Raw genomic sequence first — 25,000 nt, 5'->3', positions numbered from 1 at the left:
CCAAACAACTGTAGTCCATTGTGCACGACCCTAAAAAAACCCCAAGCTTATAAATTAAAAACACATATCCAAACATATTGTAATTGTTATTTTTACTATTTTTGTTGATAAATTCTGGTTAGATGCAAACACTGCCACATACTTCTTTATAGTTCAAAGTTACTAGCCCTTCTTCAAGTTACCAACCCCTGCTGAGCCCCCAGAACTGGTTGTATGAATGCTTTCACTCTGTTCCAGTGCAAAGTTAGAAAGATTAGCTCAAATTACCTTTGCTAAGCCAAGGAGCTTCAGAGAGAGAGCTCACACTTCAAGTACGGCATCTCAAATGTGGGGCAGGTATCTCCAGTGAAGGAGCTTAAGCGAGAGCTGCTGCAGCTGGAATTGCAACAGACTTCCCATATATTCCTGCAGTTCCAACTATTACCCATCTTGCTCTAAAATAATTACTTAAGACTGAAGGAAAGAAGAGTTCCCTGCTCTTTCCTCAGAGCAATAGTTTACCTGTTTTATAAAAGAGTCAAAGGTTTCAAGTCAGAGACAGTCACTCAAGATTCAACTAAGTTTAAATTATTATCAGCCCTCCCACCCACAATTAGGCCCGTTAATTCACACACCCCCAAAAAGCCTCTCCAGGGGTAGGCAGATGTGCTCACACACATGCAGATGTGCATTTCCCCACTACCACCACTGTACACAGTTAATGTAAGTGTAAGTGAAGAATACTGAGCACAACAGACCAGACTTTTCAAAACATTTCCTCTTGCAGATATTCTAGGCTTCAATTTAAACCACTATGACCAAATGGAAAAGAAAAACCCAAAATTTTTTGGTTTGCTCTTGAGAGTAGGAAAAAAGAAGTTCTGGCTGCCAGACCATGAGGGGTAGTGAGCAAGACAGAGAGGAAAAGGAGGCAATTTGATTTTGTCTTAAAACAGAGATTTCTTTTTAGGAGGGAATAACCGGGAAAGAACAGGAGAAAGATACCCTTCCCCCCAAGTTAAGGCATGTCTAAGAGTTTGAGAAGTTACATCACTAATTCCTGTGGTTGCAGAAGATATCCTGCACTTCTCCCTCCCACATCCTTTCATCTTCCAGCAATAAAAGGCTTCGTCTGTACCAAACCATCCTGCTGCACAAAAGGGCTACCTGCACACACTTAGAAAATGCAGCCTATTTTTAAACTATCTAAGCAAGAGAGAGAGAGAGAGAACAGCCAGGCTGCACTCGTTCATGCACTACTTGCAAAAGGATTAGCAAACCCTTCATTTGCTTCACAGTTTATACTGGCAGAATAGCTACTGGGTAAACTCTCGCTACAGGATTGTGACTTTTGCCCAGAAAGCTACTGTTCCTTCTCCAAACACATCACTTACATGGGAAATAACAACATTGTTGAGGCTCAGTAGGACAATTATTTTTTTAAACTGATGCAGAATTGCAAACCCAGAATCTAGATTTTTATTAAAATGTCTATTTACCTTTTCTGATTGCAGAAGGCTGCTTCCCAGCTTGAAACAGCTCTGCACTAATGGAGTTATAACTATAAAAAGACCATAAACCATCCCATTCATTTAATAGGTTAGTAGCCAACGTTAAGAATTTTAGACATGGTGGTTTTTTGACTATTAACTTTTTCTCAAAAAATGGTTTGAGTGGTTTGTCACAGACACATACTAGTGGAGGCTTGGGTGAGGTCCAGTAAACGAGGGAGTTTTATGATACTGCTAACCCAATTCAATGGTTATTTTCCACTGTAAGTGGTGGTCCCCTTTGCACATTGTTATGGAAGCTCACCTCACCCAACAGTAAAAAACAGCTATTGTCAGCATTTTCTGAGGCAGGAAATAATTTCTAGAAGATCATTTTGTCCTAAGAATGTAAAATTCAGTTCTGGCATTGCCAAGGATCTATAAATCACCCCTAATGTCAAATGCTCAAACACCTCCTTTAGCGATCCCCTGGATACATGCTAATCTCAAGCTTTCATGGGGGCTTCAACAACAGAATTTATGTTTCAAATATAAAAATGTGTAGAACATTTGAGTTTTGATCTTCAGCTACAACATAAAATAAACCTGAGACAATGTCAAGGTGTGCAACCATTTAATTTCATTGAATGAATGCAGTGATGCCACAGAAGAATGTTTCTAGCATCTACTATGGACTTATCCCCCCCCCCCCAAGTTTAGAAATTTCAGACTACAGCATAAAGCATGAATGTCAAGAGGGAGACAGTGTGAGACTGGATTTGGGATAGTTTTTACCTGCCTGTCACCAACTTATTAAGCTTTTGATTAGCGGGATATATATCCTGGTTATGCTGCACTGGAAGGAGTCCTTTAATGCCTTCAAGGCATTCACTGGTCTATCACTTCAGGAAGATGCAATTTTGATGGTAATACTCTTCTTTCTCCATAGACTACATTTTTAAGTTAATTGTAATCTGCATTAACCCAGCCAAAGGTTTATTTTCTTTGAAACTGAGACTCTTGGTATGAAATGTCCATCTTCTCTCCATTCCTACATCATTTGTACCTCTCCCCAGTGATTTGATAGCAGATAAAAAAAAAAAGTTAAAAAGAAAAAAGTATTTTCCCCAAACAATCTGAACTGACCTAAAATATTAATGCAGTTCATGATAAATTCCATTTTCCAAGCATTTGAAAAGAACCTTTTATAGATGGAAAAAAGCTCACCAAAACCCAGACTCAAACAAGTAACAGCAATTTTGCACTGAGCCAGAAAGACAAGAGCTCCCTTGAGTGAAAATCAGGGCAAGCTACCTTGCTTTTACAGCATGGTACCTCGGTGCAAATCCAAACCCACAGGGAACAGCTACAAAACCAACACTGTAGCTTTACATCCTAAACTTAGCCTGCAGATGTCCAAACTTCTGCCCCAAAGACCTTTCCACATACACGAGACTGCAACTTTTCAACCATCCGTGATACTACCATCACTGGCAAAAGTTTAAGGCATAAAATAGTGTAGAGAATAAGGAAAGTACAAGAAAATGCTACACATGGTTTGGTCTGACCCATGTGGTTTCCCAAGGGGGGCAGCAGGGAGGAAGACATGGGCCTCCTTTGCAAGGAGCATGATTTCTTTTCAAATAAATTTTATCTCACATGCAAGAGTTCTGGTTATCCCGGCCATGAAAGCAAAGATAAAAGTCAAGTAACAAGGAGGGTGTCTCCTCTTCTGTTGCCCCAGCAAAACCTGCCAAATCTTAGGACTTTTAATCCCCAACTGGCTTTAAAACTTTGAAAGGGCACAGAGCCTAAGTGTAAAGATAACTGTGCTCAGAACATTACGTTCTGATTTGGGCTTCAGCTTTCTGTTCTGCTTTCCTCCTCCTAAATCTGTGAACACACCTGAAACAATACACAGTCACTCTCTGTCATCAGCTGTCTGCCACCCCTTTAAGATGGTCTTTTGGCACTTTCGTATGAACTATCAGAACGTATCAGTCAGAACCTCACATTTATGGATTCTGAACAACTCAATTGAAAATCCTTTGGTCTTGATAAACTGGCTTAAAACAGAGACATTTACATGTGAGACAGAGTCTGGATGTTACAACTGGAATTAGAAATTCCAGCATCTTTCCTCAGTTACTGAATCTATTTTATTAATCCAGACAAAAGAGAAGGACAAAAAGTGGGACTGCATAAAAACAAACAGGTTGATGATCTAACTGAATAGACAAACATGCAACTGAAAAAGTTATGGGATTTATATGCCTGGCAGTTCTTATGATCTGACAGGACTTGGCTGCTCCATCCCAACACATCTAACAGCTACCTTAACAGAATTCACTTACAAGCAAACTCTTTAAATAAAAATAGTTTTAACAGTATAGACATCGCCATACACTTGGCAACGGTGGTACAGTTAAGTCCAGAATTTATACTATAAAGTCACAATTCTTTCCTATCAGTAAATATTTTTGCCTGAGCAAGACAGCTATTGGGCAAAACTGTCTTTAGGTTTGAGTTACAATGTGGACTGACACATGGGGTAAAAAGAGGGGAGAGTGATAGATATTGTCTACCTTGACTTAGTCAGACTTTTGACACTGTCTCCTGTATGATCCTCAGTAGAGAAGCCGGTTTAAGTATGGACTGGATGAGGACTGAAAACCGGCTGAGGTTGCACCAGCACATATGCTGGGGGCTGAGTGGCTGGAAAGCACCTTGGCAGAAAAGGGCCTGGAGAGCATGGTGGACACCAAATTGAACATGAGTCAGTTACATGCCTGGGGACAATGGTGGCTAATGGTATCCCTGGCTGCATTAGCAGGAATGTTCCCAACAGACTGAGGAGGTGATTGATCCTTCCCCTCTTCTCAGCACTGGTGGGGCTACACATTTGGCATCAAATGTGTATAAATACCTGAAGGGAGAGTACACAGAAGACAGTGCCAGGCTCTTCTCAGAGATGTCCAGGGACAGGACCAGAGGCAATGGGCACAAATTGAAATACAGGAGGTTCCCTCTGAACATCAGGAAACACTTTTTTACTGTGAGGGTGACTGAGCATTGTATGAGAGGTTGGAGAGTCTCCATCCTTGGAGATATTCAACAGCCAACTGGACATGGTCAAGGTGACCCTGCTTGAGCAGGGCTGTTGGACAGAATTACCCCCAGAGGTCCCTTCCAACCTCAACCATTCTGTGATACAAACATGACCACTATTTTCAGTGGCTTGCTTGCCCATTCATAATTACATAAAAACATCAGGCTAAAAACAACAACAAAAAACCCCTAACATGACAAACCTCATACTAGGGAAATGCACCTATTTTTAAAATTCTCCAGAGTGGTATGTACTCTGGACACTAACAAATTACACACTTTTAATTTCATACATTTCCTAATTATCTGTGTCTGTCACACACTGTATATTCTTTCTTACCACCTGTTCTTTTCTCTCTTGTAGACTTACTGCTCAGCCACTGCCATCCTTTACTGGTTTCACGATCTAGTGTTCAAAAGTCTTCTCACCCTACTGGTGACTTCAGAGTTTAAATTGGTCCTTTTCTACCTTACTCAGTTCCACCATTCAGTTCAGAGAGTCTGTGTGGTTACCCAAAACAGATGAAATAATCTAGCATCTTGCTCCACTTCTCATCATTCCTTCTTATTGATTGCTTTAGGTTTCCTAAGAAGATTCAGTGAGTTCATTCAACTCACCGATGAAGCCATTAAAAAGTGTTTTCTGCTGTGTTTTCAAAAGTGAATTAAGACTGCTCAGAAAAGAGTCCAGTCATCCAATTTACATCCAGGCTAGCTAGGGCTAAGCAGCAGATGCTCTGAGCTGCTAATAATGAAAAACAGAAGAAAGAAGAAAAGTACAGCCTTTTCCCCACCCTTCCACTGGTTATAAAAATTCACTGGGTCAGTTGAAACCATTTCCTGCCATTTCACTCGAGTCAAGCTTCTTCATTTTAGTTTCAATTTCCTTACCATAAAGAGGTTGCACCCCACAAGACAGAGCTGCCACCAGTCTGTTCTGGACTGTCGTGAAGATAAACAGACAAGCGTGTGGTGTGTAGACTGCCAGAGCACGTACAATAAATCCAACACTCTGTAGCCACACCAGGATTACTCTTTGCACTACAATCACACTAAATACTTCATTTGCAAAATGACACTTTCAAGACATGTCAGGTTTATTATTATCATGCTGCAGAAGTGTCTGGGATGTCTGAGTGTCTTCTGCCCTCTCATTGGGGTGTAGTTCCAGCAGGGCAGCCAGACATCTGGAAATTCTGCACAAGTCTTGGAAGAACCCCCACGGTCCAGATGGGAGGGGGAGAAGAGAAAAAAGTGAACAGCATCTATTACCAGCTAAACCTCTCGAAGTAAGAGCTCCCACCACAGTTGAGGCCCCTAGCTCTCCACAACCAGCTCATGCTACAAGGTTAAGTCTGAAGACTCATGTTTTACAGTGCTTTTTCAGGCTGTGTTTCTGTTATCTTGAAACCATCATCTTACATGAATAAAGTTATGCATAACCAGCCTCATTACACAAACTAGGGAGAACTACTTAAGTATCTGACATTCACAGAATCATATCTTAGGACAGCCTTTCCCCATGCAGACCTCCCACATTTTTTGGTCTTCTGCCCTCAACTATTCTCTCCTCCTTCCCTAAACCAGTTACTCACCATTCTTCACCAAAGAACTAATTTCTCCCTTCTGCCCACTCTCCAAATTGTTAGCTACTCAAAACTCTAAATCAAGGTCTGCAATCTACTGTCCTAATTAAATCAAAGGAAAGAGTAGTTTGCATAAATAACATTTTCAAGATCTAGTTTTAGATCTAGATTTTGCAGCAAAGTTTCCAGCCCTGCTTCAGGGCCAGAAGGTTAAACATTTCTCAATGACGCAGGCTCCCTTAGCAGGAGAGTGACAAGGAAGTGGTCCAAAAAACCTCATTCTTCCCAGACACTAAATCAACAGCCACAGCAAACAGTGAGTGCCTCTCTCCGAGGAAAACTGGGAGCGGAGCAGTCTCTTATAATAAGCAGTCACTTCATCTGCCTCCTTAATGCAAAAGCCCAGTACAAGGAGGGGAAGAGAACAAAGCATAACAAAAGAAGTAATTAAAAAAAACACCCAGAAATGAGATTGTGTGTAGGACCTCTAATGTTACTGGAAATCTAAAAAAAGGGGAAAAAGTAAAACAACTGAAAATTCTGTAAAATACTGCATTTCTGTTTAAAATTGCTACACTTTCCTGGTCCATTTAGGTTGTGAGTAACTTTCTAGCCTAAACTTAAAGACGCTTTGACCTTTAAATGGGCTAAACTTTTTCTGCCCAAGAGACCACTTTTCACACACTCCACTGTTCCAGACGTTCAGATGCTAGTGTCTGGATTTTCAAGATAAGATTAGCAATAGAGGTTTCTCCATAAGGACCCTACTAATCTGGATCTCGTTCTGGCTTAGTTTGAGGTAACACGGGGTCAGAAAAGGCATACCACGAAGTGTTTTACTGTTTATTTCAGCTTTTAGTGAAAGAACATTGAAGGCTCTAAGCCTTGGGAGTGTTTTGCAATAAATCAAGCTCAAGGCACTTTCTTAAGAGCTTAACCAAAAGTTTTTGGAGTCATAATTTTTAACTGGATGTACCTCATTGTCAGATAGTAACTTTAATAAATCAAAACTACTCAATTTATTTGTAAAAGACATATTTAATTTGAGCTTGCATCAGTGAATGCAAAATCCAAGTCTCAAATATTTAAAGACACATACAAGGAAAAACAGCTTCAAAGAATCTACAGCAGAAATATAAAAAAAAAAATTAAAAAATATCATCAAGGTTATTACAGCATTACAGGCTGATCAAGCCAGCTTGTGCTTTCACTGGAAGCTGCAATTTCTTTATTTGGGATACACTCGTTTCTGAGAAGAAACAATCAGGGCAAAAGAAAATGGAAAAGACTACAAAACCATACATATATTTCTCAACCTACTTCTCACATCGGATAATTAAATAGGTTCCTAATCTGTTGGGATTCCAGTGCTGTGCATAATGCCAAGGAAGTGGCATTAATATTACTTAGAGGATCTGATTTAACATTAGCATCATGATAGTAAGATACAAAATTCAGCAGGTGACACTGGCAGACACTACTTTAGCACTGCCTAGTTAAGGATACTGTAAGCTTCTGCCAGTGGAAATATTTCACCTGCATTCAGATTTGCATCAGTCAAACCACAAAAAGCTACTTGGACAAAAAAGCACTGATTTATTTAAAGCTAGAAGACTTCTAAACAGGTAAGTTTTAGGACAGCTTTCAAGGATGAGTTGCTGGCAAGTAAGAAATCTAACACTTGTTAAAATGGTGCTCGATAAAATTATGAAGGGCAGTATGTGACCTGATTATCTGCAACAGCAGCGGAGTGGGGTCTGTGACCCTGAAGGGTAATTCCAATTCTGTTTCTTTATGGCACCTTCCCTACTTAAACTATTGCTAAGCTATACAACATTCTTAAACCACACTAAGGTTAATCACAAAAGGGAGCCATGCCAATGTAATTAAACTACTTTCCTATATTGATTCAATTAGTAAAATTGTCTTGACAAAGAAATGGAGAGTGGGGCAACATTTCTTCCATTAAGATTCTAGTTTCACCTCTGCAGAGCAGGGCTCATGTTTCCTTAGCCACAAATGAGGGGGGAAAAAAGGTTCAGACAGCCTCAAGACAACCAGCTGAGGTTTCTCCGTCTGAAGAGACGACCTGACACAAGTGGCAGTCTCTTCTTGGAAGAGCCCTGAGGTCAGAACAGCAGAGGGTGCTGTAAGGCTGGACTGAGGGTGCTGTAAGGCTGGACTGAGGTGCATCGGATCAGCAACAAGGAGCATCCAGATGTGTCAGGAAGCTGTAGGTTACCTCAGGTTTTGGGGTTGGGTTTTTGTGGGTTATTTCTTTGTGTTTTGGAGAGGGGGTGACGGTGGGGGGCATTTGTACTGCAGGATTCATCTGAGACTGGTAAAAGCAGATGGCAAACAGTTAAATAGTAACATTTATCTATTTCAACATGAAACAACATCAGAAACATTCCCAAAACCTTAAAAACCTTAACTGCTACCTATAATCTCCACCATTGATCTATACAGCTCTGGGCATACATTAGAGACTGATTCATATCTAAGCTTACAAATAAAAAACCCCACATATTTTAATGCCTGTACTCAAAATTCTTTACTTCACTTTGCTCACACACTTGAACTATGTTCCTAATCAAAGTGTAGACTGGACATGGACCTCAATTATTTAAAAAAAAAAAAAAAAAAAGAAAAAAAAAGACTATCCTGAATCTAAATCTTAATGTAAATATCTGTTATCACACCGAAATGGAAACTTGAGCACTTTGTTAAACATTAGTCATCTCTTAAATCTTGCAAACCTGGGCAGCAGAAGGAGTAACCAGATAACTGGAAGACAGAGCGGATGTGTGTCTGCACTGCATCCCTTCAGGCAAACCATGTGTGGTGTAATCATCACACAAGTTTAGAGAGACTGAACATAACACACAGTCAGATATTAATCCAGCACCTAAATTAGTGTCAGGCCACAAAGATGACTATGATCAGTCGGAGCCACAGGGATAACAATGACCAGTCTGGGCCTGTTTATATAATCATTAAGTAACTTCTATACAATCATGTCAAAAGCCCCCACATAAGAGGCTGACTTAAATAATTCTTTACTTCACTTGGCTCACACACTTGAACTATGTTCCTAAAGAAAGGCTGATTCATATTCACACGTAAATGAACAGGTAACTTCCCAAATATGATGCAGCAATTAAATAGGGTCCATTACACATAATGCATTAAATTTGCAGTAAGAAAGACTCTGCCTTCATTAAAGTTACAGCATATAAAACCTGACATGAGCTTGCATGCATTTTAAACTTGAATTTAGTTCTTAATAGCAATTGGTGAATGATACAAAAATGTAGTATGAGGATGACAATCTTAGTACGTAGACTGGAAACTGGTTAAAATGCATACATACAGCTCTGTCCCTTAAAGTTATTTCTCAATCACTACATTTTAAAGTAAGCTGGAACCACAAGAAAGTATAGGAAACAAAGCAGTTGGTGAGTAATTGTTTTGTGTCTACCACATCTCTGCTGTTTTAGAACAAACGCAGTCTCTGTGTGCGAGTTCATCTTAGTTCAGAGAATGGATAAAGACAAAAAGCTGCTGAGTGTTTTTTTCCCCGTTTCTCAACCTGTACTGTAATACTTGCTGCATAAAATGAATGAACAGAGTCTTTTCAAAGCAGATAGAGAAAAAATTACTATTTTTTGAAGGTAACTTAAAATACAGACTGGGTTTTAATAGATTTCTGTCGGTTTCTTGTTTAAATTTAAAAGTTGTCAGTAAAAATAGGTACTGCTCAGCTACATGATTCTGAAGAGGAGTCTGTATTGCAGCCTGTCATTCTTGACAAAAAAGAAAGAAAAAAGCGGTCTCTTTTATATATTTAGTTTCAGTACAATCCTTTAACTTTAGTTTGGCTAACACACCACCACAGTGATTTGATTACTCAATAGTTAATCACAGGGATAAAAGGCAGCAAAAGGTTATGTTCAAATCTTTCATGAATGGAATAACTCGGTAATGTGCAGCTTACAGTCGTGCACTCCTCACACCACGTCTTACAACAGCCAACCCAGAACTTCATGCAGTTAGCAGCATGGGCATAAAAATTTCCATATTTAAAGCTGACTTCAGGAACATCCCATTTGCTGCTTCGGAAAGAATTCCCACTGCATGATGACGATGAAGCTCACATAACTTTGTTCGGTCTTCGGATCACATGCAGGATTCTGGTTAAAAGCCAGGGAAGAGTCATTTTATCACTACTCTGAATATACACATCTCAGGGAATTGTACCAGCAACCAGGGAACTCTTTACACTCCCCAGGAACTTGCTACCTAGATACAAAAGGTTAAGTTTCCAAATGCCATAGATTCCAAACTGAAATCAAAAGCTCTATTTTTAAAGTGGTGATGATGAAAACTATAAAGTGAGGAATGTTTTCCCTCTCACCTCCGCCCTCTATCCAAAACCAAAATCCTCATTGTGTTGATTCAAGAATTCACTGCAATCTTGAAATTCCAAATTGGGGGAGAAAAAAAAGAAGAAAACCAACTACAACTGGTATTTTCAGTTCCACTATTCAAACAAAATGAAATTACAAAAATTAGAGGGGAAAAAACAAACCCTCACAACTAGAAAAAACACTTCTTACTAGGAAATTAAAACAAGTAAGGAAAAAATCCTACTGACAGGTGCTTGGAAAAGATGAAGTTAGAAGGTATTTTAGTGCATGAATGAGATGTTATTCTTACCAGTAACAAAAGCCAGCGTGGAATTTAAATTTTATTTAAAACAGGAAAAGAGAAAACCAACCACAAAATTTGCAACTCTGACATCTGTCACTCCTGAAACAGCTGAAGAGGGAGACACTTTCTGTGAATACACAGACATGCTGTCCTCCCTTCCTCCCACTAAAAGCATCTGACATCCCTAAAACTCTACAACTTAAATCCTTTAAAGAGGGATGAGGAAGACATTGAGAGCTGTATTCTGAAAGAATGAATGGGATCAGCATATATTTGTCCTAAATTGGGTTTAATATATGCCTAATCTGCTAAAGTAGCTGGAAAATGAAACTTTTCCCATGAAAATGAGTGAAGTTTTACTTTTGATTCAAATTTACAGTATTTTTCAGCTGAAACAATTGTTCTTTTTTCAGAACCAGCTGGGTACAAAGCAAATTACACCAGACAAATTAAGTTTTATCCACTGTATAGAACTGAATTATTTCTATGCTCGTTTACAGTGCTGACTTAAAAACAACACTTCTTTTGTTCTCCAAATATAAATGGAAAACCCTCTTGTTCTTCACTTCTAACAGTTCAGAACAGCCTGCTTCTGGCTTGCATACCTGGCTTGATCTGTAATAGATTCTGAGATTTTCTTTCAGCAATTCAATTGAACAACATATTAAAACTCAAATAGACTATCCAGCAGCCCACTACCTTGAACAGATCTTCCAAGGTTCCAGAGAGATAATTCGCAACACGTACCAAAACAGCAGACACCACAGTGTGGTACACAGAAAAAAACCAACGACCAAAGCTCCCCAGAACAGCAAAGAAAGATTTTAAGTAGAGCAAAATTTAGAAGAAATAAAATTCATTCACAAAAATAGCCATTTAGCCACGTGATAAGAGACATTAATTCTGGCAAGGCATTCTGTTAGGACACTCAGTGACCCGAAGTGGCCATAACTCTTATCCATCCATCCAAAGTATCTGCTAAAAATGATCTAAAATTTAGGATTTAGCTATCTAGCTGATTGCTTACTGCACACATATTTTTGCCAAGCCACCTGCTAGAAGTCATAAAAATAAACTCGTGAACAGTAATAACTAAAGCAAAGAAGAAAGTTAAATTATCTTTGAAAGCCTGTATTTGCCATTTAAGCACCAAATTTGCATACAGGGGCCAGCAGCATACCCAAGCCTCCTGACATTTCCCTAACTTGCAGACTGTTGTGGGACTACAAATGGCTGTTCAGTTTCAATTGTTACTGGTGTGTAGATTGTGTCAAAAAAGCATTCTTCTAACACTCCTCTTTCTTCAGAAAGAAAAAAAAATAATATTCATGACTCTTCCTTTCAGGAGGACAGTCTGTTACAGAACAAAGCCAGGTTGTGTCAGAAAACTATTCAGTCCTAATAATGACCAACAGCAAAAGAATTTGCAAGATCTCCATCCGAGATAATAAGGTAGAGACATGAATAACACAAAGAAGCACAGAAAGAATCTACATAGGGAGATTAGGTTGAAGTAGATAATGGGAAGAAAAGAGCAAGCTTTTGGAATCAGCAAATAAACATAAAGAAAACAAATCAGTCAGATGCTGAGTCAAGGCAGCAAAAAAGACCAAGTGATTCTTGGAGAAAAACACTAATGAGGGAGCTGCTACTGCTAAGAGCCTGGTATAGACAGACCTGCACATGACTTTCTTTTTCAGCACAACACAAGCTGGCATAGAGGGGTTCCCAAACTTTTTCTTGAATATGAATGTAGAATTTTACCTCACTCTGTATGACCACCTTTTCAGTGACTGGGTCCGTAATCCTATAGTTCTTCAAATACATCAGTAGCCCAATGAGATGTCAAATACAGCAGTTAAGTTTCTGCTTTTATTTTCACTTTTCTTTTTTCTTGGTCTACTGCCTTTTTGAAACATGTTTTCAGCTTGATTTTCACTTTTACCTTTTCTTCTTCAGCTGTCATCACTTGCATTTTTTTTTACTCTTCCTTTTTTCAGCTCAACCAGTACGTTTAATTATTTTCTGGTTAATACAACATGTACCTCACTAGTCAGATTGTTCTTGCTTCACTTACATTTTGGTCTAAAGAAATAGTCCCTGCTTAAGCTATTCTGCTCTCAGAATCGTAAAGTTTTATCTTCCCCTCAGTTCTCTGTCTAAAATACTAAGTCTTTTCTCATATTTAGAGTCCAAGGTGTTGCTTTCTCTGCACCCACCAACATGAAATACAAACATTATTTCTTATGCCAACTATGGCTTCAGATACTGTTGCTTGTCAAATAGGCCCCCACTAATACCAAAGTATTAAAGAAGCAGTCTTACAGCCTGCATGCTTTAAAGAACATTTGGTCCATGGAGCACAAGTTGTGTAAGGTCTACCTGCATAATTCATTTACTCGGCTTAGGCCATGATTCTCCTACTTCTTCAGTGGCTGTTCAGAAGCCTTGATGAGTGATCTACTCCCCTCTCGTGAGACCCTCCTGGAGTATTGTGTCCAGTTCTGGAGTTCTGAACATAAGAAGCACATGGAACTGTTGGAACAGGTCCAGAGGAGGCCATGAAGATGATTAGAGGGCTGGAGCATCTCTCCTGTGAAGGCAGGCTGCAAGAATTGGGCTTGTTAAGCCTTGAGAAGAGAAGGTTCCAAGGAGATCTCATACTGGCCTTCCAGTACCTGAAGGGGGCCTCAGGAAAGCTGGGGACGGACTTTTTAGAAGGACATGTATTGATAAGACAAGGGAAAGTTATTTTAAGTAATAATAATACTATAATATTTTAAAATAGCATGACAAGACTCAATTAAAGTATGTAATTATTAATAATTAACATCATTATAGTATTACAATGTTTAATAATTTTTGTTTAGTGCAATATTTAATTATAGTACGTAAATAAGAAATGGCTCCGGGCATCGCTTCAGCTTGGGGCAGAGTGGCTGGAGAGCTCTCTGGAGGAAAAGGACCTGGGGGTGTTAGTGGACAGATGGCTGAACATGAGCCAGCAGTGTGCCCAGGTGGCCAAGAAGGCCAACAGCATCCTAGCCAGTATCAGAACAGTGTGACCAGCAGGAGCAGGGAAGTAACAGTTCCATTATACTCAGCTCTGGTGAGGCCGCACCTCGAGTGCTGTGTCCAGTTTTGGGTATCAGGAAGAATTTCTTTGTTGGAAGGGTAGTCAAGTATTGGAATAGATACCACCCAGTGAAATGGTGGAATCACCATCCCTGGAGGTATTTAAAAGGTGTGTAGATGTTGTGCTTGAGGACATGGTCTGGAAGTGGACAAGGCAGCATTAGGCTGTGGTTGAACTTGATGATCTTAAAGGTCTCTTCCAACCTAAGTGATTCTATGATTCTAAATTGGAAGGGGTAGATTTAGATTGGAGATTAGGAAGAAATTCTTTACTATAAGGGTGGAGATGCACTGGAACAGATTTCCCAGGGAAGTGGTGGATACCCCCTCCCTGGAAGTGTTCCAGGCCAGGCTGCATGGGGCCTTGAGCAGCCTGGTCTAGTGAGAGGTGTCCCTGCCCATGGCAGGGGGTTGGAACTTCGAACCCTAACCATTCCATGAGTTGACTGGGCCATCTTTCCAGTAGGGCTTCTGGAGATGAACACCAGGACTAAGAAGCCTTGAGAAGTAAAATGTTCCCTCACTAGATGATTCTAACTCTCAACAGAAAGGAGATTCAATTTCAGTCTCTAAAAAGTCGCAAGTATTTGCACAACGGGCAACTTAACTACCTCACTAAGCAAAATAATAGTAGCAACCAACAGCAGCTGAAGTCACTAAACATTAATTTAGGAGAAAACATTTGAACATTTTGGTGTCAGCATCACATAACCATTTTCCTTATCTAGACGCTCGTAATAAACTCCCATTTTTCAAGACTGATCTTTAAAACTTGGTATGCACACAGTTCCATCCTGTTGGTAGAGAAATTAAGTATGACAATCTTGTGAATCCATTTGCGTAAACATTTGCCTGGTTCTTGCTTAATATTTTTCCAGTAGTGGTTGATCCAGGAGAAAAGAGAGCTGCCACTGATGGAAGAGGTGCAATAAATCTGTATCCCTCGTTAGGTAGGGTAAGCTTGCCAGGAAATTGCCTCAACATTGCAGAACACCACTGCATAATCTAGGACTAAGTTTAGCTGACTTAAGCAAAAGCTACATACAAGTACTATTTAGTGGAAGAAACTCTCACCCTAAGAAATAAATGCAAGCCTCAAGAGTTTCCATAATTTGGTAGACGTGAGAAACACAGCCACAAACAAAGTTATACTACTATGATGGCTGTTCCCCTAATTTTAACAAGTCTTTATTCTGTGAGTCTCCCCAGAATACCAGGCTCAAATTCAGCTGCAAGAACCTTGAAATGTAAATTTCTTGGCTCTTCCCTGTCTGCAAAAAACCCTAACATAATTAGAAAAACTATTAGAAACAAAGGACATTGAGGTAAACCTCTCTTTCAGGCCTTTGAGTAGCAACTGTCATATCAAGAAAAAAAAAATAATTCTTTACAGCAGAGACAGATTAGATACTGTCTTGCCATACAAAATCTGCTCAATACCAAACACCTTGCTAATGTCTAAACCCTCCTCTAAAATTCACAGACTGCAAGACTGTGACTAGAGGAATGATGTATGGTGTCCAAACACTTCTAATTGAGTCAAAAAAATATGTATCCTACCTAGGGTGGAGCCTTGCCATAGCAAACTCTCTTGACTTTCCTATCTACATCAGGAGATAGAAAAACCGTGTGATCGTTCTCTAAACAACTAACACCACAACCATATGTCAGAACTATAGAACAAGGGCTGTATAGGATTCTACAGACACACACAACCTTCACAGCTGCTTTAATAAAGAAACCAAGTTAGGGAAATCAGTGCAACAAATTCAGGGGGGAAAAAAAGCAATTTCTGAAAAAAAACCCCTATATAAAACTATGAAGTTATTGTTTTACTTGTCTCTTTCTAAGTCACTACTTGAGGGGAAAAAAAAAAGGCAGTTAACTTTCATAAACAAGTTTGTCCTGACACTTTTGGCATTACATATGTGCTGCTTTTCAGGCAACACTCTACAAGAGATTAAGAGTACAGAAATGCAAACCCAAACTCCTACACTACTACTAGCTTGCGGTTAGATTTTACCAAGGTTACAGTCAGCCTCTGTTCCCATCCACAGAGGAGAGGACATTCATATCTGTACATATTTGCTAAGTTCCATAACTACAGCATATTCTAAAGCCACAGATAAAAATCACTCTACAGAAGTACCCCATCCTGTCATTAACAGCAACCCTCACTCCAGCATGCTGTACACGTCAGAAATGTAACTCTCTACATACCTAACAGGTAAGTGCAGTATCACAAAAAAACACAGTACTTAGCACCAAGTCATATAAACACAATACCTTTTTCATTCTCAAAGAAACAGTCTTTCATGACAAAAAAACAAGTATTGGGAAGTTTCAAAGCTTAAGTATTTTTTCCCCAAAATATAGAATTTAGTATCCCCCCAAAGCATCACAAATATGTTTCATAGAAAAACAATTAACAATAAAACGGCATAAATCATCCAAAAGCTAAACAGAGGAAATTTATTTAGAACAAGTCCTAGATTTGACTGGGATATTCTAATCTTCATAAGGTATTTAAATCTAACACTGGGGACCAAGAAATAAAAAAAGTGAGAGATAATTTTATCTCTGATGATACTCTGAAGTGATCAGTATTTAACATCCAACTAGCATCCATCTGCAACCTGCACATGAAGTTACTACAGCTCTATAATTTGTCTTTACTCAAAGTCAGACAGCCTCCTGGCACTCCCTATATAGTTCAGCAACTATGATTCGCTACCAGAATCTACCCACGGGACACATCTGGGGTGATACCTGACTGGAGTGTTGTCATCTGCATTTCTGATTCCAGCAGTGTCATGTTGATCCTTTCCTCAACAGTTACAATCCCTTAAAAACCTCTACAGATGGATAGATAGATGGAGATATGTTAAAAAAAATAATCCAAGTGGACCTCTCAACTTGGATCTCATTCAAAACTTGCAGAAATTCTCATCCTTATATGATGAAAATTATGCCTACTGAGAAAACTCAGTCTTTCGACATGCAGTTCTCTGCTTATTCACTACAGGCAAGCTGGAACAGCCCAGAACCAAATTACTGATAGGAGGAAAAATGAATACTCAAATGGGGAACACAAGATGTGTAGTCTGCAGAAGTAAGGTCCGCCCCTTGATGGTCTGTAAGCAAAAGGGAGGGGGAAGGAAGGGGTCAGACACACTAGAACTGGCAGTTGTTTCCCCTTTTAAAAGGGAAGGATGACGTCTTGGGTAGACATTCAATCCCCTAAGGGGCTCCACAGATGAGGCAATTTCATTCCAAGGACAAGGAGACCCAGTGTTAACATAAACACACAGACATCCTCAGCTTTGAAACAACATGGCCAAAAACGTATACATCCTGCTGACAAAGCAGTCACTTCTCTTCAATCATTACTAGTCCTTTTTCTCCATAACTGCACTATTCCCCTATCCCTATCATCTCCCCTTGCTGACCACTAAACCTGAGCTACTGTAACAAAGACCTGAAATGCTTTCCAAATAGATGGTAGTGTCAGTTTCGTAAAATCAAACAAAACGCCCTTTCTCCTTCAGACTTCTCCAATTGTGGACCACACCCTCCCATCCAACCTGTCTAGACGTTGCAAAGAAATTAAGCTGTTTCCCACATCCAGGTGATTAGTTTCAAATTATTTGGGGTAGTGGACAAAACTTTTATAGTTAAATATTTCTTGAGTAAAAGATAAAAATAGAATTAAGTCTTTCCTCGCCAGACAATTCTAGCTCCCAACAGAAAGGAAATTCAATTTCAGTCTCTAAAGAACCTCAAGTAATTTGCCCAACAGATAATTTAATTATCTTAACAAACCAATTCCAATGCTTCTGTCCCCAGAGCAGCTTTCCCATCTTCCCCCAAGGCTCATCGTCACTTCTCATTAGGTCAAGTAAGTAACTGCATGTATTTGCATCAAGCACAAATACATACAGTGTGCTCTGCATCAAAGATACAGACCTCTTTTTAGGTTTAAAATCTTTGTAGCAAATCAGAATACTCTCCTGCCACAATAGCATTTATGAAGATGATTAACTGGGTGCACAATATTGCTTTAGTACTGTTTTCTGTCCCCACCAATCTTAAATAACTTCTGGGCTTCTCTATCAGTCAGATGCAAGAACTCCCCAACAGCTGCTCAACAGCTGAGAGAAGAGCATGGCAGGTTTTAGCAACATATCTTCCTTCCCACACACAAACACATCTGGGGCTTCAAAGGAGGCAGAAGAAATTCATTTGGCAGCTTTACACAATACAGGAAAATCCCTTACAGTGATGATCTTGTAGTATTTATCTGATTTCCATACTCCTTACATCAGTAGTGTGTTGTTAAAAGGACAGGAATCAGCTTATTTAGGCTTGTCACATATTCAAACACCTGTGAAGTCCTAGAGTCGCAGTCAGACAAGGCAAAATTTCCAGGCCTAAATGTTCATTCTTGCTGCGCAATCCCTACGGAAAGGAACCGAACTGGTGCACTGGTTCCTGAAAATTCAGAGACACTAGCAAGAGAAAGAAGTCACTCAAACACCTACCCTGAATATAAACACCTGCCTGCATCATAAATAAAGGAAACCATCAATTTTCAGCAGAATGTATGATTATTTTCGTGGTGATACATGGAAATATAAGGGGAAGCAGTATGAGCGAAATGGAATGGAAATCTCTCCTACAGTGTCCAGGAACATCACTTAACTCCCTCAAACATCGTACATGTGCATTGTCAGTGACTAGGAACAGACAGATGAAATTGAAAGCATTAACCAGGATGTTGCTTATTTGACCAGCAAGAAAGATGAAGATTACACTAATGAATGTCTTCAGAGAGATTTGTTCATTATACTTTGTGGCAATGTATTGGTTGTGGCAGAGGGAGAGTTACAGCCAGCAGAAGTGGCTGACAGTATCCCAACACTACAGAAAATTTAAAATTTTCATGAGGAAAGCCACACATTAAAGCAGCAGGCAATCACCCAAAGCTAGAATTCAGTCTGCTAAGTACAAGCAGTGACTATTGTAAAATGGTGTAATCTTTCTTTCATGAAGCAGCCACTCCCTGTTTAAGTAGAACAGACTGAGAATACTGCTAAATGGCATTCTCCCTTTAAAGAACCAAACTTCCTTTTCCCGTTATTACCTTTAATATTTAAAACAGTGAAATCCGTACCAAAAGTCCTTACTCAGACAAAACAAACTGCCGAGATCTGGGCCTGATTTTTTTAGCAAGCAGTTTAAATTCATGAAAAAGGAATGTTTTTTAAAAGTTATCAAGTTGTATGTCTAACGTTCATCTATCAGCCCTGAACCTTTAAACCTCAAAGGCAAACTGAAATGAGAGAGAAACTGTAAAGGAGAAAGAGAAGGCAGAGGAATATTACAAACCAGTGACTGGAGAAGAGCGTTATAACCAGAAACAAATAAAAACTGTATCACAAGCTAACTTGATAAAGCCGCCACATTAAAGCTGCCTTTGGCATTACTTCTGCCAGCTCAACTATTCTCTCATCACTGCTTAAAAGTTTATTTTAAATATTTCAAAAGATTACCACTTCTCAGCTGTTTAGTAGCTCCCATCAGGAACAGGCCAGTCATGTCTATCACGCTCTGAATCTCACAGCTCCATCAGAAACTTTCAGACAACATGCTAAATTTATAGTCTCTTGGGACATAAAGTCTCTTAACACAAAGCTATCCAAGACAGAGTGGTTGTTTTTATTCTAACAACCATTCCCCTTACTCACACACAAGAGAAAACAGCAAGCCTCACTGGAATGTGTGTGAAGGACGTATCAGAGAAAGAGATGTATTTCCTGTCTTGTTCTTTTTGTTACAACATAATCTTCTCCACATCTAAGCTCTGGATGAGGCAGTAACCACCACTTGGTTGTTAAATGTAACTTTAAGCTGCACTACTCCTGAAGTCAGATATAGAAGAAAAAACAACAAAAACCAACCAACTAAACAAGAAAACAAGCCACACACTAAAAAAATCCACCCTCCCTAAATAAAACCTGAGAAAATAATTTCAGAAAAATCGTGTCTCAAAGACCCTTTCTCAGGAATAAAATCCACCCTTCCTCAATAAGTAAACAAACCTAACTCCATAAAAGAATTAACAAGTCACAGTATTAACTTTTTAAAAGGATGGTTTATGACATGATTTGAAGAAATCAATGCTTTTAAAGTCACAGTAGCAAGTCGACAGGTATAAAATCTGCAAAACCAACAAGGGTTTTTTTTAAAATAAATCCAGACTCTGACTGCATTCAGTGTAATGACAGTCCAGGATAAGAAAGGGAAAGGGGAGGCAGACAGGGATATATAACCTATTAAAAAATTGCAGAAACAATTACCTACACAATTCTTCAAAATGAAACATTTAAAATACTACTCCTGCCTTTTAACAGTAAATGGGCATAGGCACTTAGGCACTAAATTAGCTCCTTGGAACTATTTAGAAAGTTCAACTCTGCAATTTGTAAGTGAGTATAATCATCAACGGCTTATGTGGCAACAATTAATCCTGTGCTTTGCACAGCACTTGGTCTTTACAGTAACAGGAATACCTTCCAATACCTAAAGCCCATGCCTGTTAGATGACTTCAGTCATACTGGAATTCCACACATTCCAACTAGTCTTTTTCCCTGCCCCCTCCCGTGTCCCCCATTCCCTCTCCCCGCACCCCAGCACATATGCTACTTTGTAGAAGGCAGGCATCCCAGATCAAGTAAACTCCAAAAACCGACAAGCTGGTACAAGTTTTGTTCAAACCTGTAATCATAAAATGCAACAGTTCAGTCAAAAGAATGTTACCTCACCTCAAGTAAGCCTAGAGTGAGAAGAAACCAGACTGTCACAGGCTTCTAACACAATGGTTTTTATGACCTTGGACAAAGGTAACTCTGAATTCATCTGGGGAAAATGGGTCAAGAGAGAATGTTGATAAGCTAGTGGAGCAATTATCATAATCTCAAATGAAAGTTATATAGGACAATTCTGATCAGAAATTATTAAACTGCACAAGATTTGTATGATCACCACTTGTGTTTTAATCTTTTTTAGTAACCACATCCATCAGAGCCTTGCTCTAAACCTGCCCTAAGGGTTAGGAAAAGTTATCTTGGCATCTTAGTACAAGTGACTGAGAAAAATCAAGATACACTTAAGAGGTTCGGATGACTCGTAATGTAATGACCTTTTTTTGGATTGTATGGCAACGAATGAGTCACTCACAGCTCTCTCAGTTAAAGTTAAGGCCTTGATTAACATGGGGGAAAAAGGAGAAGGAATGTGAATTTTAGGATGAAAACACAAAGACAAATTAGGTAACTATACCTTAAATGTTCCATTAAGCCTATGTCTGAATAGAACCTAAAAAATAATTTTTAAGTGTTTTGTTAACACCTTACCACTTAACATTTCCTTCCACTGAAGTGACAAGAAATTGTTTCCTATCTCTCTGTTACATTCAAATACTTCACACATATCTAATAGCTTTTATTGCATTTTAATTTAGTAAAACTTAACTATTCAGTCAAGATATTTAAGGTCATTACACCCATCTGTCTTGGTGTACTTATTTGTTGGTACAAACACCCACAAGGATAATTTGTAGCTGTGATACAGGAGAAGAAAATGAAGAGGAGTCTCGGTTTGATACAAAACAAGACCAGCATGAAAACCCCCAGAAACTGTTTCTTGCTGATCTTCAGTTCTCTAAGAGCAGGAAAAAGAAAGTCCACTGTCCTAGGACATACGGCAGCATGTACATGCAGGACTGAACTCCCAGTTCTCCCGTGGGATACATAATTCCATGATGCTTCACATGCCATTTATATTTAAACTCAGCTCATAGTTTCTGTTCCAGAACCGCAGCCTGAAGTAACAAATTCAGTACAAATCCATGTAATATTTTTCTCCAGACATCTACAGATAAACAAAGTGCTCTGTAAGCCAAAGTTACACAAAGGGTTAACCTGACAGAAGCACTCAGCAAGTAGTTAGTTCAGCTGTGAGTCAGCAATGCCTGCCTAGAACTGCAAACAGGAGACCCTTTGACACAGATAGGCAGCTTCCAGCAAGTCTCTTATTTACCATCTCCTCCCCTCCCACTGCCACTCAGCCTGAATCTTCCCCATACCTTGAATATGGCAAGTTGTCAGTTTCACTGACAAGATATGCTTCTACCACCACTTGGACTTGCTCGAATGTTTAAGCAGATTGCCATCTCAACTGCTAGATCATCTCTGAAGGGGTTTTTAACATGTTTGAAGCTAAAGGCACAACAGCAAAGATGCACCATATTTTAAAAAAGGCGCTTTAACAAGCTCAACAGCTTTCAGCAGCTGTGCAACCTCTACCCCAAGATAACTGAAACGTTCCCATTTGAGGGAACAAGTTTATTAACTCAAAATGCATCAGCTATGTTTCTCAACAGCCCACTAAGCCAAGTCCCCTTTTCTGCTGTGAACAGTTTGCAGAGAACTGTAATTCAGCAGCACTTTTCTGTCCCACAGTACTTCAATGAATGTACACACAAGCAACACATATCAACATATTGCAGCCTAGGAGAAAAGAGCATTGTATACCCATGAAGATAAGGAATACTGAGGCAGTCTAGATCAAGGACTTTATACCTTGTCTGAAAAGCTGCACCTCCAGCAGTAAAATTCCCACTATTGTGCTGAGCCTGATAAAGAACCAGGTCTGAATAGACCCACCTCGTGAGTCATTTCCGGGAATATCCTTATTTTCTTTGGCAGATACCTCTGCCTAAAGGTATGGGCAGAGGCGATCCTTTTCAAATATTTTTAATCCCTACTGTATTTTACTTGTTCCAGTCAAGCAGATTTGAAGCCCACAATGATACAGCTTCAAGACTGAGTCCATAAAAATAACATTATTCAGATATAGGAAAACCAACTATGTCCATAAAAGATTCCCAAGATACCAATTTTTAAACCTGTCCAAACAACTGAATCATATAAGGACTCTAATTTCTGTAACAGAATATCCTTTTCTCTGACCATAACAAAAGCTGTTATGTCTTGCTTGTATCCATTCAAAGTGCTGCTACAAGTTTAACTTTCCTAATAAAATACTCCTATGTATTCCCAACACTAGTATCCCTTTCCTTGTGTCATCAAGAACAAACTGTTTCTTCCCAACTCAGGATCTTTAATCATGCCTTACTGAGAAGAACCTTGCCTCCACTAAATTCACAATGTCACCTTCAGGCAGCCAGCTGTCAGGTTTTGGAAACAAAGGTTCATATGCTTTTCCCCTGCCTTCAAGCCCTCTACAAGTTTCAAAACTACCTTAGTTAAATTTCATTTGAAATCTTTCCTTGCCTTCCTAAGGATAAAATGACCGTGTCTACCGCTAGTTGAAATGTGTTGAGATCACAGTCTATGGTGCTGACTAATGTTCCATTTCCTCTCTTTTATTTACTTCCACCACCACCACCTTTATCTCCATTAGATGTGTTTTATCTTATACTTAGAAGTAGTCAAGGATTAGAAGCTTTTTGTTCTATTCTGCAGTTTCTAGCTTCTCCATTTTTATGACCTGTAAACACAGCTATAATCACAGAATGATGGTATAATGTATATGACTGAGGAAACCCCTTTTTATCCCTTAAATAACAGAATTTTGGGTTGAAGTTAATTATTTTTTCCAAGGCAAAACAGTAAAAAACACTGTTCAGAGAAAGACATGTTCAGTTTCTGGAGGTAAATAACCAGGCATGGCAAGTGAGGTATCCCTCTAATCCAAGCTACTGTCCTACAGTCCACATACTCTAAACCACTTTCCCATAAGCATTATGTTCTGGCTATAAAGCCACTCCCAAAGTCTGTAGCACTTCCACTATGCTGTGCCATTCAAGTCTATGTAATACATATAACGCAACATACAGTGTCAAACACTGTAAGGAAACCAGGACTCAGCCATGCTCAGATGCACAGTATCTTGCAGATAAAGTTGATAGCAAGAATTCAGACTCTTGCAAGGCCTTCATATTGCCAAAAGCCACCAACATATACCCCAGGGAGCAAAGGGAGATCACCAAAAGAAATTCTCCAACAGAAACCTCTATTTATCACATGGTTTCATCAGTCTGTCACAGGATGAGGCTCAATGTGCAAAAGTTTTTGTGGCAGCCTGGTGACCCTGAGCTTCAAACTGTTCACATTCTTCCAAAACTAGGAATTCTGGTCACCAAGTCACCTTGTATTTCACCATTCCACTGTCACTCATCAAACAGTTGGAGAGATTCGTATCATAGTAATCTATAAACTACCTGCTACTGAAGAAACATAAGACAGGTCATTTTCAGCATTATAAGGACTACTGGGATGTTTCATTTTTAACTCTAGGTCTTGTTCCTCCTTCTAACAAGTCTTCTAACATGACAGAACTTTTCAGATATTTGCAGTGAGAAAGCTACATGCCCTTGGTAAGTACAGGCCAAGGTGGCAAAGAACAAAATCTATAGGCTATAACCTGAAGATGAGCTAACACTTCCTTTGATTGACTGTCACAGCTTTGCACAGTTTTTAGTGACCACAAGCACGTGGTTCTGATATTCACCTAAAGTGATAAATGTAAAAGCATTTATCACCAGATGTCTCTGAAAGTTCCACAGCCAGTAACTTCAGTCCTGCCCATCAAGCAATATAAATCAGCTTTGTCAATGCCAGATTATTGGTTCTTCATACAAAGAAAACATTGTAAGAAGCAATAAAAAGCAGCCCTGTCACCAGAACACACACCATGGCAACACCACAATACTTCCTTGGTGAGGACATACTACATGAGAGCACTGTACCACTTACCATTCTTCCTTTCACTGAGTGGAGGAAGGTTGGGGTTTCGGCCATGATGGAGGCTGAGGGTCAGCTCGGGCTGCAAGGAGAGCTCCTGCAGCTCATTGGCAACAGCTTCGCTCTGAGGGCTGGGGGCCGCCGAAAGTGACACCAGCA

General features: G+C 39.4%; 1 protein-coding gene across 1 annotated transcript in view; it reads right to left on the bottom strand.

Moving 5' to 3' along the window:
• The window catches only part of MRTFA (myocardin related transcription factor A), a 79,496-nt gene extending 54,577 nt beyond the window's left edge, over nt 1-24,919 (bottom strand). The window contains exon 1 of the mRNA XM_084279414.1: nt 24,854-24,919. The gene's annotated coding sequence lies outside the window, so the exon portion shown is untranslated. The remainder of the gene's footprint in view (nt 1-24,853) is intronic.
• Nucleotides 24,920-25,000: the final 81 nt, after the last annotated feature.

This window comes from Gallinula chloropus (assembly GCF_964237585.1).
Source record: "Gallinula chloropus genome assembly, chromosome: 1".
NCBI lineage: Eukaryota > Metazoa > Chordata > Aves > Gruiformes > Rallidae > Gallinula > Gallinula chloropus.
This window is presented reverse-complemented; position numbering and strand designations above follow the sequence as displayed.